The 20,342-nt window shown below is 38.3% G+C and overlaps 1 protein-coding gene across 15 annotated transcripts in view; it reads left to right on the top strand.

Moving 5' to 3' along the window:
- Positions 1–20,342, top strand: part of Stxbp4 (syntaxin binding protein 4) — a 241,391-nt gene that overhangs the window by 120,313 nt on the left and 100,736 nt on the right. For 2 of the 15 annotated variants that reach the window (XM_021239934.2, XM_087202596.1), the window contains one exon: positions 1–20,342. This exon is cut by the window's left edge and continues 24,279 nt beyond it. The exons of the other annotated variants lie outside the window; for them this stretch is intronic. The gene's annotated coding sequence lies outside the window, so the exon portion shown is untranslated. 15 annotated transcript variants of the gene reach the window in all.

The raw sequence follows: 20,342 nt of genomic DNA, 5'->3' as shown, positions 1-20,342 counted from the left end.
ACATTATGCCTGTAGCTTGAGGTTAGCTGTTACTTTTACCTGATAACATTCCTAGCTAATATGCCATAGTTTTTCTAAATGTCTGCAGACAATTATGAATTTTTTAAAAATCTGACAACAGCTCTTACACTTGGAATGTAAATACTCAACCAACAATGATTTTTGAACATGTGTTATGCACCAAAGCCCATGCTGTGTGCCAAAAGTGATACAAAAGTCGCGGTCATTGTCCTCAAGGAAGTTGTGTTTTCCACAGAAAAGTATTAAATCCTGTGATACAGACTGCTACAAACCACAGATGTACTGCAGAAGAAGGGTACATATTCTTTGCTAAAGAAGTTGAGGGAGGAGGCACAAAGGATATTGCTGAAGTCAGTCCTGGATTGGTGGATGGAAGTTTACAAGAAAGAAAAGAATAACTCTAGGTAGAGTTCATAGCCTACACAAATACAGAGATAAGACTGTGACCTATGTTGAAATAGCAAAACATTGCTAGGAATCAGAAACATGTTATGTTTTCTCTTTTCAGGTATTACTGTATTCGAAAATGAATATAGATTTTACTTCATGTACCTACCTTTAAAAAGTAGTTAATTTAAATTCCATGTAGTTCAAGTTTCTAAAAATTATAATAAGGCAACCATAGGTTGTGTCTAGATTGTCAGTTTATATATTTAGATATGTATCTAGGTGTGCTTATGTATGATTTCCTAAGCAAATTCAAATATTAAAATCATAAGCAACCATTTAAAAAAAGAAACTTTTAAAGTTGTGTATTACAAATATTTTATTCAGTCATTAAAATATTTCTTTTTTTCATTTTTTTGGTGCTGGAGATCCAGCTTAGGTCCTTGCACATTAAAATACATCCTTAAAAGAACATTACCCCAAACTGAAGTGTTCTTGAAAATAGAAAACTAACTTTCTAGCTTTTTAAAATTAAAAACTCTCTAAAAAAGCTTATTTTCCGTGCCTTTTATTTTATGTATTTATTTTTCATACTTTTTTTTGTAACTTAAAATGGACATATGCAATTTTAAAAGAAAGATTTGCTGAAGGCTCCAATTGCAAAACCTGTATTCCCCAGAGAACTTCAAAATCCATTCTAGTTAAAAAAAAAAAAATCCATTCTAGTAATTAGATAACCTCTTGCCAAAGGACTTTTGATGTTAGGATCCTCAAACATAGCAGCTTTTCTTTTTACTGAGTTATTTATTGAAATAAACAAAGGAGAAAAGAATAATTTGTGGCCATACCAAAGCTGCATATAGCAATATAAATTCAAAAGAAGAATTCGATAAATGGAGACCCGACTTTCTTTGGAGGCTCGCCTACATCAATCAAACCAAGTCAATGTATAGAAATAAAACTTGACAGTTAACAATTGCATATAGTGTTTTATCCTGAATTATCAATAATTAGCATCACTGGACAAATGGGAGGTAACTCTCATATTTCTTAACATCTTGTGATACAGGTCATCTTTACTAAGTGCTGCCAGAGGAAGAGAAAGGAATGAAAATCCTTGTGATGTAGAAATGAAATATTCTGACCTAATATTACAGGAATAGACCACATAACTACAGTAGCAAAGCAGTGAACAAAATGAAAGGAAAGAATAGAGTGAAAATGAGAAATACAACTTGAAATTCTAGTGGGTACAAACTCTGAACTGTACACAGTGCTGCCCTATTTCCGTTAATACCTCTTATTTGATAATAATGATTACTACAAATCTAAGCTGGGCTGAATTGGATTGGTCTAAGGATATGACAAGGCGATCTCAGGCCAGGTCACCATGGAAACATCTTAACAAGTATGATGAGGTTTTAAAAAAAGGACAGTGAGGCCCCATGATATGAAAAGAGATGGCGGAAACAGCAATTGAGGGCATGAGTGGGTGGGATGGAGGTCCAAACGATAGTGTGGGCTGATGGGTCAGAAGATATGAAAGTCAAGAAGTAAGCACAGATAGGTTATGGATCAGGAAGCTGCTGCATCTGCAAATAAGGAGTGTGTGTTCAGGCCTTGGTTTGGCCCAGTGCATATTTGCACGCTCTTTTAGAAACTATGACTCTTTAAAGACATTTGCAGAATAGTCTAGTATTTTTTTAATAGTTATAACTATTTCTAAAAGAAGACAGGAAGTACAGTGAGATGCAGTCATCTTAGAAACTCTGTTTTCACCCCAGCCTTGCAACAGATTTACTCAAAGTGCTGACTTTAGCCTTCAAAACAGGTTTATTTTGTGTTGCACTGATTGGTAGATTTCATTTTTCTGAGTTCAGAAGAATATCAATTTACCTTTCCACAGTTGGTCTGAACTTACCTCTTTCAAGTAAGCTGGTTTGCGATTTTTGTGGCTGTATTAGTGAGCTAAAGCTGCCATTGCAAAATACCTCTGACTGTGTGGTTTAAACAAGAGAAAGTTCTCATATTCTGGGAGCTAAGAAGCCCAAGAACAAGATGCTGACTAGGTCCCTTTTATTCTAAGAGGACTCTTGGCTTGTAGGTGGCCATGCCTGCTGTGTACTCACGTGACTTTGTGCATGCACGGGTGGGGGGGGGAGCTTTATGACATCCTTTCTTATAGGGGCAAAGATCCTACAGAGTTGGGTTCCAAAAGACCTCATTTAATCTTAGCTACTTCTTTATGTGACCCAGTCTACAAATGAAGCAACAGTGGTGGTAAGGAATTCAACATATGAATTTTGAGGGGACACAAAAATTCAGACCATGACAATGGCAAACTATTAAGCACACAGTAGTTAATCACTGAGTGTTAATGTAAAAATTTATATTTGAGAAAGAGGTCTTAGTACAATATTTTACATTCTCCACAGAAACACCTCTTTCTACACTATCATTACAAAATGCACGATGTCTAATTTATAACAGGAGAAAATTGAATAGAGGACTTCTAAGATTTCTTTTCTCTCAAATATCCTGTGGCTCTGAGAGTTTCACTTCCAGTATGGCCAAGTAAGCTCTCCACAGATCAACCATCCTGCAGAAACCAATTAGAAACCCCAGAAAAAATAAAGGCAACCACCTAAAGCCTATTGAGAGTGAATAAAAGCAGGTGGATTCTGGAGATGAGTCAAGTCTTGGAATAAGAACCTAACATGGGCTGCTTCTTATTTGTTAAAGGTTGATGGCAGGACCCGAAGCTAAGACTAAAGGATGAGGCAAGTGGGACACTGAGTCTCAGATCTCTGTCTGTCTATCTGTCTATCTCTTGTTCTCTAAAGAAGTCAGTTGACAGAGGCCAAACCCAAAAAACAGCCATGTTAGAATAAGGATTTTAAAGTGATTGTTGTAACTATATGCAGTGAGGTAAAGGGAAACATACCTACAATTAAAGGGAAGATATGGTATCTAAGAAAAATAGAAACAATTTTATAAACTAAATGGAAATTCTAAAAGTAAAAAGTATAATATCTTCTTAAAAAGTCAGAATAGTGCCTGCCTCTGGGGAGTGGGAGTAGAAATCAACAGAAAAGGGAACTTTCCAGAATGATGGTAATGTTCTCTATCTTGTTAGAGACTTGGGTTATAGACATGTAGGCATTTGTGAAGAATCAGTGAACGTACACTTAAGACTTGTGTATTTCATTGTATGCAAATTTTACATCAAAAGCAAAATATTTCGATAGATTTTCTAGCTGAAAAAATTCCTAAATCACAGTCCTATTAACAGCTGAAAAAAGACACCTGATTGTTTTCCTAGAAATTCATTAAAAACTAGATGAGACTAGTGTAAAACTGTATTCCATAGTGATGAGAAGTCTTTGTAGAAGGAACAGTATCTGAGAAAGCATGGAGAGAAAGAAGTCAATACTGTTTTCCAAGACATAGCTCCTTAGGTGGATGGTAAATTGGACTTATGGAATATGAAGTTCACAAGGAATATTGCAGCCGTTTGGTAAAGGGCCTTTTTAAAAGAGGGTTGCTTACAGTACTGCTTCAAGAGATTTCCCCATTTTTAAAATTGGGATGTATAAAACAAAATATAAGTATACAATTCAGCGAGTTTTGGCAAATGTATGCAGTTATATAACACTAACTTAGTCACGTTCTGGAATATTCCCTTACCTCACAACTGTTTTCAAGTACTCCCATAAAAAGTCCCCTCACTCACACCTTGTCCCGTGCAGCCACTAAGCTGCCTTCTGCCACAGTAGTTGTCCCTTTTCTAATATTTACCTAAACCTACTGTAAGTACCTAGCTTTTCCACTTAGTACAGTGCTTTTGACTTTCATCCATGTGTGTATTATTAGTATCAGTGTTGCTGAGTGGTGTTCTATTGAATTGTTGTGCCACAGTTTATCCTGGTACCAAATGATAGATGTTTGGGTTATTTTCACTTTGGGGCTATTATGAACAAAACTGATGTGAACATTCAAGGACATGTCCTTCTGTGGATACAGGCCTTGAATGGTCTTGAAGACCATACTATGGATTTTTTTGGTACCGGGGATCGAACTTGGGTCCTTGCACTTGCGCAGCAGGTAGGAAAACCACTGAGCTAAATCCCTGGCCTGCTGTGGATTTTTTTAAATGGTCATAAACTATACTGTCAGAGCTGATGTACTTTGCAGGAGAGAAAAAGCAAAGTCTGTATCACCTTTATTTGAGTTTGTAATTCTTCAGTGCAATCAATATTATGTTTTATCCAGCTTTGTGAAAGCTCATTTTTGAAAAATTTCTTTCCTATATGAAAGTGTTTTATTGATTCTCTTAAAATCATTTTAAATTACATTGAAGAAAACTGCAAACAAATCTCCTTAAAGGCAAATATGTGAAGGAACTTTTATTTTTATGTTATTTTCAAAGTTTACCTGAAAGTAATATAAGAACAACAGATTTCCAGATTTAATTTTTTTTAAATTTGGAAGACACAGCTGTTAACAGCGAAGTACTAGATGACTAGGGGTTGGTGATATTTAGAGTTGCATTGTTGGTCTGAGGGTGAGAAATATCAGTGATCTTGCTTCCTTTCATCTGGCCTGTGGCAGCATTTCTAAAGTTGCATGTTGACTCACCCTCCACTATGCTTCCTCTTGTCAAGATCTACAAATAACAGTTGTGCAAATATTTGTGAGAAAATTTCCCTGATGAGTACAAAGACCTTATAACAACAATAAAATTTCAAATATGTGCAAGATTCACTGAATCATCAGTCTTCATGGGAGACAAATATCTTGAGTCTCCACTCTGTGTGAAGCACTATTTCTGATTCTGGTCCTATAGGGGCTAGGACAATAGGCACTCAACAAATAGAAGTGGGAAAAGCATTGAATGAAGTTTCTGGCAGCTCCAGAGTCAACAGGTAAAGAAGCAGAGGCCCTGGCTGTGATGTTCACCTCACCTCACAGGAGTTCACCTCACCTCACGTGTGATGGAAATCTTGACCAGCCTTGTCAGGGATAGCTTGTAAGAGATTCCAAATCAGATTGAGGGAAGATCCAGAGACAGTGTACCACACTCAATCCCACCTTACCTGACTAACTTTATCTGCCCAACCTTAATTTCCTATGGTCCTATGGATGAATTCTCCCACCCCTTTTTAATAAAGCCTATAACAGTGATGGTGAAGCTTTTAGAGACCGAGTGCCAAAACTGCAACCCAAAACCCATTTATTTATTGCCAAGTGCCAACACTGCAATTAAACCTGAATACTGAGGTTTTAGTTTAGAAAAAACAACTCATACATTAACATCTTTTGCCTTAAAAGAAAAACACAATAACATGCGTACCATAGTTTCACCACCACTAGTCTATAACCATGCACCCAACTGTAAGATGTCACAGCCAATTTAGTTATAAGCAGTAAGCATTCTTTTTAAATCTCTATCTTTTCCTATCTTCTGGCCTCTCATTCCCTTGCTTACTTCGTTCTCTTTCCTCTCCCCACATTTATTAAAAAATAATTTTCTCTCCTTCACTAAGTAACCACAGAATGAAATAGAAAAAAATTTTAATATTCTACCTTTATTGGGGGCGAATGTTTATAATCCCATGACTATTTTAAATTGTAGCTTACTTCTATATTCATACCTTCCCTTAAAAAAACTAAAATTAGTTATGAAGTTCTTTTTATTTGTATGTAGCCTTTAGTATATTTTTCTCAGTGGCATTTCTCTTTCTAGACAGAATAGAGTGCCCTCACCTCTGATCTGGACACTGTTTGAAATGAAAAGCATGCACATTGCGGTATATAGTCTTCAAATTCCTGGCCCCTGGTCTATACCCATCTTCTCTCAGTTATTTAACCAAATACTAATTTAGGTACTGCTATGAAGAGGCTTTAGTTGTCCTTGAAATAGGGAGATTTTCCTGGTGGGCCTGCTTTCAGTGAGGTCTTAAAATTTGAGTTGGAAATCAGAGACAGGCCAATCAGATGGGAAGCATGAGGTTTCTATGTCCCCTGCTAGCTTGAAGACAGAGTCACATGGCATGGAATGCTAGCTACTTCTAGGAGCTTAGAGTGGCACTGCCTGACAGCCAGCAAGAAAACAGGGACCTGAGGCCCAGAGCTGCAAACTGAATTCTGCCAAAAACAAAAATTCATTTAGAAGCAAATTTTTCCCCAGTGCCTCCAGATAAAAGCTCACTCTAGCGGACACCTTGATTTCAGCCTTGTGATAAATACCTAAGCAAAGCACCAAGTCGTGCCATGCCAGACACGACAGCTACAGAGCTTTGAGCTAATACATGTGTTCATAGGCTCCTGCATTTGTGATAATTTGTCATGCAAAGTAGAAAACTAAAAGAGCACCAACAGTAAGTATGTCTTCTTGAATGCTTATTTTCAAAATAATTTCATATTTACCATTTTGTTGCTCTGGTATGGGATACTCTCAGAGATATGATGTGATAGTAAAAAGCTAATATTTCATAGAGATATTCATAAAATCCCCTTAAAAGACATACTAATTTCTCCATCAGTTTAGCATTTAAAACTGCTCAACAGACTGCTATTCCTGTTCTCTTAGATCAAATCCGTCTATTACTCTCAGGCAGCCTCTTGCTTCTAGACAATGGTGGTGTCCATTTTGGACTATCCAACTTGTTGCTATTACTCCTAACCAGAGGACTTTTACCACCTCTAATGACTAAACCAGCTTTCTGAATGCAGAAAAACAGAGTAGGAGCAATTATCCAATTATCCTTTTTTTTTCTGCAAATAGATCCTTTAATTCATGTTCAGCTACTGACTCTTTAGTATCTTTGTTACAATGAAAACAATATTTTAATGAGGTCTTGTTTATCTTTGTACATATAAGTAGAAATCCCCCCTTCATCTCTGTAAGCCATAAAGAAAAGAATAAAAACTCATGGGAAAATCATTGGAGTTATTTAAGCATATCATTTTTCAGCTCTACTTTAAATTCCCTTCTTAATTTAACACCCTTTCAACACCTTTTTCTAAAGAGCTCGTCTCTCAAATTTTACTTCTTACTAAGTAGTGGGTGCTTGTGTTGCCATTGATATTTGGTATAGTAAACATTGATTCCTTAATTCAGCAAACAGCAATTAAGAATCTTTGTGGCACAATAGGGCAGCTGTGAAAAAGAGCCGCCCCCCCGCCCCCCGCCCCCCGCCCCCTGCCCCCGATGGAATTTGCGTCCAAGTGAGGGCAAAGAAGAAAGCAGGTTGAAGCAGGTTGGGGTGGGGGGCGGAGCATAATGAGTGCTGCTGGTTGCAGGGGAGAGAAGCTTGGTGTTGGATGTGGAGTCACCAGGAAGGATCAGTGATCCAGTAGCTTCAGCCCAGACACCTGAAGGAAGTAGAGTGAGCGGTGGATATCGGAGGGGACAGATCTCTAGGCTGCTCTTTACATGATTCAATCCGATTTATTAGTCGACTCATCATAAGCAGTGAGTGTCAGAACGGAATAGAGTCTGAAGAGACCACACAGTCCTCCTCCCCAGCTCTCTTTAGATGGGTTATGCAGAAAGAGGTCTCACTCCGCTGAAGGCAGCTTCAGCAAGCTGGATACTGAGCTTTACCAATGCACAGAATGAAGTCCATTGTGTGTTACTGATCTTTAAGCAAAACAAACCAAAGTATCCAGGTCATTCCCCCAGCATTGTATAAATGCCCAGAGACAAGTGCCAGTGAAATTCTGCATTCTCATCTTCAGTCTGGGACATGGGAGGAGTATTAGCACAGTAAGGAGGACTGAAGCTGGCATCTCAGACGTCTGCACATCAGAGTTCAAGGAAATGACCACACAGTCTAACCAGCAGTAAAGAACTCCAACTATAAAAATACCGACTTCTGAGTCTGTTGAGAAGAGAAATGTAGAAAATGACTGCTAGCTTTTCCCTCCTCTTTAACTAGATAGTATTGTTGTCGAATGTATTTAGTGCTAAAAAGTAGACACACCCTGCTAAAGAGGCCCAGGATCCACCAAATGACCTCTAAGAATATTTTTTCTTTGATGTTGCTTTGTTATATGGTAGCTTTTAGTTTGCTGGATCTGTGGCTTTAGATGAGAAATGATTCACATCCAATTATGTTAACATTTTAACTTTTAAATTTGTGACATAAAATAGATAAAATCTTCTGCATTATATATGTATATATCTCATCTGATTTTATCAAACAGTGATAGTATATGTAACCAGGTGTTAAAAATCAAGTCACTGATCCAAAATCATGTCCTGTTAATACAGCATTTATACATGCTCAACACTAAGGAACATTCAAAGCATAATTCACAAAATTTATATAGCTCTTTTTAGAATTTATTTCCTTATAAATTATTTTTTGTATTTGAAACACTATATTATTTTTGGTTATTTATAGGCTACAACCATCTCTCAGTATAATAGATTATTTTTCAGGGGAAAATTAGCTAGTAGTTCTTTTAAAATTGGCATCGAAGTTCAGACCTACAAATTAACTTGTACAATCATAAATCTAACATAACGTGTCTCTAAAATTGACTGCTTTGTGTTCAAGCCTAGAAATTATTTCACTCCCTTTTTAAAAAACGTTGCTGTGGAAAATAGTGCACAGATTGAGATGTTGGGAATTTTGTTTTTGTTCTTCTAAAAGTTGGGGAATAATATTATTCGATCATTTTAATATTGATGTTGGCACTCCACACAAGGGTTAGAGAAATGGAAGCAACACAACAATGGTTAAAAGCATTAGTTCTAGGTTTAATTTGCTTTCATTTAAACTGTGATTGCACTTTTTACTAGCAGTGTGACAATGAGCAAGTTACTTAAACCTCTCTCTGGTTTCTCTGTAAAATGAGGCTGACAATAGGTGTCAGGGATAGATTACACCTGTCTCAAATGGTTGTTATGAAGGTATAATGACCTAATAATGCTTATAAAGTATTGAGAAGGATGTCCAGAGAAAGAAAATTCAATATTTGAGAAACTTATAGTTTCTTCTTAGAGCAACAGCTCTTTACATCTTTAAAAACCAGCATCAATTTCATGTAATCATCTACCAGACTATATTTCTATTCTTTGATTTTTGGATCTTTCTATTAGGACCAGGGAATTAGCTATCCACAGTGATATGTTGGAGTTGGCTATCACAGGCTTACAAGATTCAAAAATTAAAGTGTTTAAACTGAAACATAAGTAATTTATATCAAAAGAAAATCCAATAAATACTAAAATCTTACCACTTCGTAATTATTTTCCCTCAATTTTAGTATTATTTTTATTCTTGATTTATTTACCAGTATTATGTCTAGGAATTGTATCATAATATACTACTGTGCATTTCTTCCCAACTCCAAATTTCATGACATTGCATTAGTAGCTTGAATCAGTCATGGTTCTAATATTTACACTGCAGGAATTAGCAAATGATACCAGTCGGGCTTGCCCTTGCCCCAAGAGCCAATAGTTAAACGTTTACCAACACACCACTTGTTGAGGGACAGAGTATCCCAAAAATTTCTGTCATTCTTTTGCTGAACGTTACAAATGAAAGAGACTGCGTAGTTTCCTATATTGTGGAAAGGATTAGAAAAAGTAAAAAAATGTCTCTCCTTAATAGAAGTTTCCCCTGTAGATATTTTTTTAAAGCTTTTTCTGTGTTAAGCATGCAATTACATTGCTAGAACCATAAGCAATGAAGAAAGAGCTAGTATTTTTATTACTATTATTAACAGTGGCCTCTATTTTACATACCTTTGTGTAGGTATATATTAACTAAAGTCTCATGATAACTCGGTAAACTACCACGATAGCTATTATAATCACTGCTATATAAATGAGGAAATTGAGAATCCACAAGATTATTGCTTTCTTATGGTTATTCAGTTTTGAAGAACATTACATATGGATTCAAATCTTCTGACTGCAGATCAAGTGAAAATCCCACTTATGTGATTAATGTCATATTCTTTAGTAAAGCCTCATTAATTGTGAATTAGAAATCTTTCTCCTTCTCCTCTTTCCTTCTTCCCACCCTTGCTGGCTTCTTTTCAGGCTATCAGATGCTAAGCCCTAAATGTATTTAATTTTCATAACAATTACACCAGCAAGAGTTTTTCAAATGCATCTGACTCCATTTGAGCTCTATCTGAGATTGATTGTATTGAGTTTTGTCCATTTTATTCTTCGAATTCTCATTCTCAGATTTCTTCCTGTTTCAGTTCCTGTCATGAGCCATGTGAATCCACTATCTTTTCATTTCAGTTCTGCTTTCCCAATGCCTTTTCCCCATCTTATTGTGAAAAAATGATTATTATACCAGAAAAAAATGATTTTAACACCCCACTCTCCTGCTGACACCTCCCATCTCTACAGCTCACTCCATGGTTATCATCATCATTAAGATATTGCATCGTTCTGTCTGTTCTCTATCCCTCAGTGTCCACTGTTGTTTTTAACTGTCTTCTCACTCATCTTAAGTTCTATGGTGCATTATTCCAGTCTTTCTTTCAAATTTTTCCAGCTCACTTGGCCCTCTGTCTTTCTGTTATACCATTTAACAAGATTCTAGGCCTTGATAAACTAAATCACTTCTACATAGTCTATACAAACAGATCGTTGCTGTAGTTAAACCAACAAGTCACTGGATCCCACAAGATCTTTTACTGTGTAAATTATCATTATTTTAAAGTCCAACATTTTGTCCATTTCCGGATTTATTTTTGCAGGTGGTTTTATCTTTTGGCAATGAATCTTTTTTTATTTTCTCTAGCTTTTCTATGTGCCTCATAATTTTGATTAAATACACTGAAGATAGGAAATGATAGATGCAGAGGTAAATGTACTAAAACCCAGGAATGATGTCTCCATTCTATCAGGCCATTAATATGGAAAGCTAATTCATTCCCTTTTGTAGTTGATCTGGGCTTGCATTTTGTTGTGCCTAGTTACCTTAAATTCACCAATCCTGCATTTCCTCCAGTGGTGGTCTCCACTTTCTTATGCTTATGCAAGGAACAGAATACTGGATGATTTTTTTTGCAGTATTTCTACTCTATTCCCCACACAGTATTTCTACTCAAATGCAAGGCTGCTAGTCCTTGTGGAGATAAGAGGGGGTGAGGTTTCTCCTACTTCAGTCTGTTTTAGGCAGACCCTGTGTACCTGAGGCCCAGAGGTGTGATTTTCTCCACCTTTGTGCCCATCCTTCCTAGCAAACACCCTGCATCCTAGTCACTGCTCAAGTGGGCTACCTGCCTCTCTCCTTGTGGAGGCCTAACTCTGCTTTTAATTAGTATAGGATCCCAGATTTGCAGCCATTTCCTGTCCTTGACCACCCCCAGTGGCAAGTGTGCAGGGTGTTTCCTACAACTAAGGCCCATTTCTTGGTGAGGATTTCTTGCCTTTCCAGGAAAAAATAATTCTTACCCAGGTCACAACAGAACCCTGTCTTGGGTATGGAACTGTCTCTTGCTTCTCCTTTGTGTCAGAGGAGTGTCCAGGATGCCCACATGTTTTATTCCCCTCCCCAGCAGCAATCATCATCTTGTACCCATGCAGGGCCCAGACCATAGATGGACTTGTCCACCTGCTGTTTCTGTACCCTGGAGTCTTTGCGGGCCTTTCATGAGCATGCATGTCCTGCAAGATCTCCCAGGTCTCCTGTGCTCCCCAGTCTTCCTCGGGAGCCAAGGGTAGAGTCTTCCTGTGCTTAGGCCTCCCAGAGATAATACACTATAATGCTGTCCCATAATCAGACTTCAAAATGTGTTACAATATCAGCTGTTTTCTTCTTACCCACTTTATGACAATACTTCATCTTCCTGTGATCTGCCAAGCTGCCAAGTGAGAGAGTCTGTGTGCCCTGTCTCTCCTCAGAGGGACTTGTTGCCCTGTTGAACTCAGTCTCTGTGGATCACAAAAGAAAAGACAACTCTTTTAGATTACTGTGTGTGGCTTTTTCCCCCATATGGCAGGACCAGCATTTTCTCCCAGCTTTCTGTGTCCTAAACAGGAGCAGATCTCCTGCTTCACTCCTTAAGGAACTTCCAAACAGTTTTGAACTGGGCTGCAGAGCCCTGCAGGATCCGGCTACATCTTTTATCACCCTCCTCTCCCTTCCTTCCTGTGCTCCAGGAGCAGGCTCACTTGCTCCCTCTGTTCCTCAGCTGTGCCAAGCACTTCCCATGACAGAGCCCACACACATGCTGCTCATTTGGCCTAGAGAATTCTTTATCATATCTGTGGTAAAGACGGTCCCAGCCCCTCCAGGGATCCCTTCCCGGCCCTATACCCCTATGTGACTTGTACTCCATGTATTACTTCTTTCTGATTCTTTTTCGTAGCTGCCCAATATCCCATTATCTGGATATGGTATATTTCATCAGACTCTACTGGTGGTCATTTAGATTATCTCCCGTCATAGTTATGAGATAAGTTACTAGAAGAATTGCTGAACCTGAGACAGTTTAGTCCGGTGGTTAAGAGCTTGGCCCCTGCCACCAGCCAGCTGTGTAACCTTTGCCAAGTTTACAAACTTTCTCTACCTCCGATCTATCATTTCTGAAGTAGGGATAATAATAGGAACTCATAGATTCATTGTGAGGATTAGGTAAAGTTGGTACGTGTATACTCCTTAGAACAGTGGCTAACACATAGCTAACTCAATAAACACCAGCTCTTATCATTATGAACATTTAAAATTTTAGATAGATGTTGACAAGTTTCTCCTCATGAATATGTTGTGTGATTTTATACTTTCACCGGTATGAGAATGACTGCCTCTTCACACCTTCAATACCGTGTCTCTCAAAACTGCTTTTTAGTCTTTGCTAATCTGATAAATGAACGTGGCATCTCCAAGTTGTTTAACTTCTATGTCACTTATTAAGAGTGAAGTTCAGAGCCGGCTGCGCAGCATAAACTCGCGCCGCCAGCGCTGTCCCTTGGCGCGCATCAGGTGCTGCTTGCGCTCCTCTCTGCTCCAGTAGCACCCCATCTTCATCTCGCTCATGGTGTCGTCCTCGGTGGTCATGCCGCTGCGCTCCTCCTTGATCGTTAAGGCACGTTCCTTCAGGATCCGGTCTCGCACAGGTCTCTTGGTGATGTAGCGGGTCCCGTCGCTCCGGATTTTCACCTTCCATTCCATTTTGGGCTCAGACCCCTTCTGAGGGTCCTTGCACACACTCACCTGACTGAGCTGGCTCTGCGCGTACACCTGCTGGATTAACTGCATGTAGCTCTGAAAGTCTCGACGCCCTACCGAGGTCCCAAGTTGCGCGGAAGACGCCGAATCACCCCGCTGCAGACAGGCAGCCACCTGGTTCCACACTACAAAGACACAGAGGACACCAGACCACCAGACCACCAGAACAAGGTACTGAGTCCCGCTGCTCTTGGCCCAGAGGTAGGGGCTTCTGAGCCGCAGTCCCACTGCTCCTGGTCCAGAAGAAGGGGCTTCCCGGTCACCATCCCTCCTGCTGCTCCCAGCCCAGAGGAAAGGGCTTTTGGGCCACCTTCTGTCCCGCTGCTCCTGGCCCAGAGGAAGGGGCTTCCTGGTTACTATCCCTCCCGCTGCGCCCAGCCCACAGGAAAGGGCTTTTGGGCCGCCATCCCTACCCCTGCTCCCGGCCCCTGTCCCACCTCTCCCAGCTCAGAGGAGGTAATCCGTGCAGGCTCTAACAGCCACTCGCCCCAGTTGAAATGAGAAAACACGAAAATAAGTGTCAAAACCAGACTTTCAGATCACCTACAGCAACCCCAAAGGGAAATGAGATGGAACACTGTGCTACTCAACCACCTGGACCCACTGAACTGGCAACCAAAGGGGATCTGGAAAAAATGAAATCAGAAATAATTTCTCAGATAACAGGAGAAATTGTGCCCCTAGTGCAAGACATGATTAATAAATCTAGAGAGGAGCTCAGGAACATGATGGAATCCCAACATAAGAAACAAATGGAATCCATAAAACAGATGCAAATAGATTTCTAGGACATGAAAAACTCCACTGAAAGTCTACACAGCAGAATGAGCCAATGTGAGGACAGAATTTCAGATATAGAACATAAGACTGCAATTAGTGACCAGGAAAAGAAAAATTGCTTCAAAATTATAAGAGAACATGAGAAATCAATCCAGCAGCTGCTAGATGATGCAAAGAAAAATAACATAAGACTGATTGGGCTCAATGAAGAAACAGGAGAGAGTGGAGATGACATAAAAAAATCTCTTCACAGAAATAATGGCAGAAAACTTCCCAAGCAGGGGAAAAGAGCTTGACATACAGATAAGTGAGGCATATAGGACTCCAAATAGCCTTGATCAAAAAAAATCTACACAGAGGCATATAATTGTTAAGATTCCAGAAACTCAACAGAAGAACAAAGTTATACAAGCAATTAAAGAAAAGAAACAAATCACATAAAAAGGAAAGCCCATCAGAATCACAGCAGACTTCTCAACACAAACCATCAAGGCAAGAAGAGCTTGGACTGACATATTCCAAGCCCTAAAAGAAAACAGCCCCCAACCCAGATTGATGTACCCTGCAAAACTATCTTTGAAAATGGATGGACAAATAAGATATTTGTATCAGTTATAACCATCAATATTAATGGTCTCAATTCACCAATCAAAAGAAATAGACTGGCAGAAGGGGTCAAGAAGCAAAATCCAACAATATGCTGTATACAAGAAACACACTTAATTCAAAAGGAAACTCATACACTGAAAGTTAAAGGGTGGAAAACAATACTCCATGTGACAGGAACCCGAAAAAAAGCAGGAGTAGCTATCCTCTTTGCAGATCGAGTAGATTTCAAGCCAACATTGATTAAGAGAGATGAAGAAGGACACTACATCCTTGTAAAGGGAAGAATCCAAGAGGAAGAGATAACAATCATAAATATCTATGCACCAAACACTAATGCACCCAACTATATAAAACAAATACTAACGGACATGAAAAGTCATATATGCACTAATACAATTTTAGTGGGGGACCTCAACACCCCACTGTCACAAATAGATCAACTAGACTAAAAATAAGTAATGAAATACTAGAACTCAATCGAACTCTTGAACAAATGAACTTAACAGATGTTTACAGAGTCTTCCACCCCACAAAATCAGAATACACATTCTTTTCAGCTGCACATGGGTCATTCTCAAAAATAGACCACATACTCACACATAGAACATGTTTAAGTAAGTGCAAAGGAAATGAAGTTATCCTGTGTGTATTATCAGACCATAGTGCAATGAAATTGGAGATCCATAGTAAAAGAAACAAAAAATTTCATAAACACGTGGAAATTGAACAACACACTTCTGAATAACCAATGGGTCACAGAGGAAATTAAAGAAGAAATCAGACAGTTCCTTCAATTAAATGACAATGGCAAAACAACATATCGGAATCTATGGGACACAATGAAAGCAGTCTTACGAGGGAAATTCATAGCAGTAAATACGCATATTAGGAAAACAGAACGAACCCAATTAAACAACCTGATGCTGAACCTCAATCTTCTAGAAAAAGAAGGGCAGGACAACCCCAAAGGTCATACATGGGAGGAAATTATAAAGATCAGAGGAGAAATCAATCCAATGGAGACTAAGAGAATGATACAAAAAATCAATGAAGCCAAGAGTTGGTTCTTTGAAAGCATCAACAAAATTGACAAACCTTTAGCCAACCTTGTCAGAAGAAGGAAGGAAAAAGCCCAAATCCATGCAATTAGGAATGAAAAGGGTGAAATTACAACAGACCCAGCAGAAATCCAGAGGATCATCAATACCTACTTCCAGAACCTATACGCCAATAAGATGGACAACACAGAAGAAATGGACAGATTCCTAGATACATATATTCAACCAAAGTTGAATGAAGAAGACCTAAAAATTCTGAACAACCCAATATCAACCAATGAAATTGAAAATGTAATTAAAAACTTATCAACTAAGAAAAGCCCAGGCCCTGATGGCTTCACTGCTGAGTTCTACAAGACATTTAGAGAGGAACTGCTGCCACTACTGTTTAAACTCTTCAATGAAGTTGAAAGGGAAGCAATACTCCCAAATTCATTCTTGGAAGCAAGCATCACCTTGATCCCCAAAGCAGAGAAAGACCCAACTGAAAAAGAGAGCTATAGGCCAATCTCACTAATGAAGACAGATGTAAAAATTGTTAATAAGATACTGGCAAACAGAATGCGGAAGATCATCAAGAAGATCATACACCCTGATCAAGTGGGATTCATCCCAGGGATGCAGGGATGGTTCAATGTACAAAAATCAATCAATGTAATACACTATATCAATAGAGCCAAGGACAAAAACCATATGATTATCTCCATAGAAGCAGAAAAAGCATTTGACAAAATCCAACATGCATTTATGATAAAAACCCTACAAAAAATTGGAATAAATGGTCTCTACCTCAAACTGATAGAAGCCATCTATGAAAAACCAACAGCCAATATCATATTAAATGGTCAAAAACTGAAATCCTTCACACTCAAATCAGGAACAAGACAAGGATGTCCACTATCACCACTCTTGTTCAATATAGTTCTGGAAACATTAGCCATGACAATTAGACAAGAGAAAAAAATAAAAGGAATAAAGATAGGAAATGAAGAAGTCAAATTGTCATTATTTGCAGATGACATGATACTCTATATAGAAGACCCCAAGAACTCCACCAAAAGTCTTCTAGACTTAATAACCAAATTCAGTCAAGTAGCTGGTTACAAGGTCAACACACAAAAATCAATAGCTTTCCTCTACACAAATGACAGACTCACTGAGAGAGAAATAGGGCAAATAATTCCTTTCACAATAGCATCCAAAAAACTGAAATACCTAGGAATCATCCTAACAAAAGAAATCAAAGACCTCTTCTCTGAAAAGTATGGCACTCTGAAAAGAGAGATTGAAGATGATATCAGAAAATGGACAGACATCCCCTGCTCCTGAGTAGGAAGGATTAATATAGTGAAAATGGCCATACTTCCAAAACTGCTATGTAGACTTAATGCAATTCCAATTGAGATCCCAGCAGCATACTTCACAGACCTTGAGAAAACAATCCAAAAATTCATTTGGAACAAGAAGAGACCCAGAATAGCAAAAGCCATTCTAAGTAACAGAGACATGGCAGGGGGTATCACAATCCCCAACCTGCAACTCTACTACAAAGCTACTGTGATAAAAACACCATGGTACTGGCAAAGAAACAGACTTGAGGACCAGTGGAATAGATTAGAAGATGCAGAAACAACGCCAGACACACTCAGCCACCTCATCTTCGATAAAGGAGCCAAACACCCTCACTGGAGGAAAGATAGCCTCTTTAATAAATGGTGCTGGAAAAATTGGGCTTCAACTTGCCAAAGATTAAAACTAGACCTGTATCTCTCACCATGCACTAAACTAAAATCAAAATGGATTAAAGATCTAAATATTAAAATAGAAACTCTGAACCAGTTGGAACAGAGGTTAGCTAGAACCCTTGAAGACATCGGTGTAGGAAAAGATTTTATGAACAAAAAACTTCAGTTGCCTGTGAACTAGCACAAACAATCAACAAATGGTATCTCTTCTTATTAAAAGGCTTCTGCACAGCAAGAGAAACCACCAGCAGTGTGAAGAGACAACCCACAATGTGGGAAAAATTCTTCACCTGCTCTTCCTCAGACAAAGGTCTACTATCTCGAATCTATAAAGAACTTAAAAAGATCAGACCTCCCAAATTTAAAGACCCAATCCAAAAATGGGCATCTGAAATAAACAGCCATTTCTCAGACAAAGAAGTAGAAATAGCAAATAAATACATGAAAAAATGTTCAACATCACTGGTCATTGGAGAGATGCAAATGAAAACAACGCTGCGATTCCACTTCACTCCAGAAAGAATGGCTGCTATCATGAAATCAACCAATAACAAATGCTGGCAGGGCTGTGGGGAAAGAGGAACCCTGCTCCACTGCTGGTGGGAGTGTAGACTGGTACAAGCACTGTGGAAATCAGTATGGAGATACCTCAAAGGACTAGGACTGGAAGTCCCATTTGACCCCGCTATTCCACTGCTGGGGATCTTCCCCAAAGAATTAAAAGAATCATACCACAGTGATATATGTGTGCCCATGTTCATAGCAGCGCAGTTTGTAATAGCTAAAACTTGGAAACAGCCCAAATGCCCATCAACTGGAGACTGGATAAAGAAAATGTGTTTTTTTTTATAAAATGGAGTACTACTCAGCCATAAAAAATGAGAAATTAGAGACATTTATAGCTAAGTGGATGCACATTGAGGCAATACTCTTAAGTGAAATAAATAGGACACACATGAATAAATACCAAATAGTTTCTCTGGTATGAGAAACTGAAAGTGTAAATAAGGACTAAATTTATAATAGGTCATGTGAAATAGGAAGAAAAGGGGCAAAGGGGAAGGAAGTGGGAGGGCTAGGGGAAAGGATAGAAGGGAATGGGATTAATATGAGAAAATGGAAAAATAGGAACAAAATCTTTGTAAATAGGGAGGACTGGAGGGGTTGAAGGGAGGGCTGGGCAAGGGTGAAAAATAAGAACCAAGAGAGACTATGTAAAGGTGCAGATTTCCAATGATGAATGTGATTATATTGTATACCTAAAATGTACCATTGATTAGAATGAATAATCGATAATGAAAAATGGGAAGAAAAGGTCCAAAGGGGTAGGGGTAGTGGGAGGGGCAGGGGAAAGGAAAGAAGGAAAAGGAAAAATGATGAGAAATGGAAAAAATGGAAATAAAGTCTTTGTAAATAGGGAAGGGTGGAGGGCGTGAAGGGAGGGCTAGGAATTGGGAAAAAATAAGAACCAAGATGCATTATGTAAAGGCACAATTCCTAATGAGAAATGTAATTGTGTTGTATACCTACAATGTACCAATAAAAGAATTGAATAATGATAAAAAAAAGAGTGAAGTTCAACATATTTTCATATGTTTACATCATTTGTGTTTCTTGTGTCCCAAATGCTCCACGTATTCCCTATTTGTTACTTATCATATTTGTCATTGATCTCTTTCTTTTTGATTTGTAGGACTTATGTGTTAGGGAGTTTAGCCTTTGTATGTGCCATGAGTTGTTCTTGCATAGTATGCCATATATTTTCTTTGTAGTACTTATATTTAATGTCTTTTCTTATGATTATGCTGAAAGGTCTATAAGATGAAAGTCTGTGTCCTTTTGTACATCATTGTATATCAAGGACAAAGCAAAATGCTGGTCACATAGTAAATAATCAGTAAATGTTTAATGAATGAATCACGGGGCAAAATATGACAAAGAAGATATTTGGTACATAAATGGACTTGGAAATTGGAAAGGGAAACATTTTGTATGGAAACATGATGAGTCCGATTTTGGATATGTTGAGCTCTAGGTGACAGCCAGTATTCTAAGTTCAGTATGTTCAAGACTTTTACTTTGGCAACATACTCATGCAAATTCTGGAGTCATCACTATGACGTTTTTGATTGGAAACAGATGATATCTGGTGGAAAGAATGCTATGTGAGGATCCACAGACAAACGCTTCCAATCAGGACCGATTTCATGTGGTTATAATTGTCATAACAGTTTTAAAACAAATATGAAATGGGAAAAATAGAAACATTATATATTCACAAATATAAAGACTTTGTGAAGGTAGAAATATTTCCATATTTGGAACAATAATGACTATTTCAAAGTATTTATATTATAATTACATCCAAAGCATTTATTGTGAAGAAATGAAACAATTTAATAATGTAAAAACTAGGGGCCGGGGATTTAGCTCAGTGGTTTGGCTGCCTGCTGTGTAAGCTCAAGGACCTGAGTTCAATCCCCGGTACCAAAAAAAAAAAAAAAAACCTCAAATAATGTGAAAACTGA

The sequence above is a fragment of the Heterocephalus glaber genome, unplaced genomic scaffold (genome assembly GCF_053883595.1).
Source record: "Heterocephalus glaber isolate CG9 unplaced genomic scaffold, H.glaber_assembly_v1.0 deba00001773, whole genome shotgun sequence".
NCBI lineage: Eukaryota > Metazoa > Chordata > Mammalia > Rodentia > Bathyergidae > Heterocephalus > Heterocephalus glaber.
Note: the sequence above shows the minus strand (reverse complement) of the source record. Positions and strands in the feature narration are given on the sequence as shown.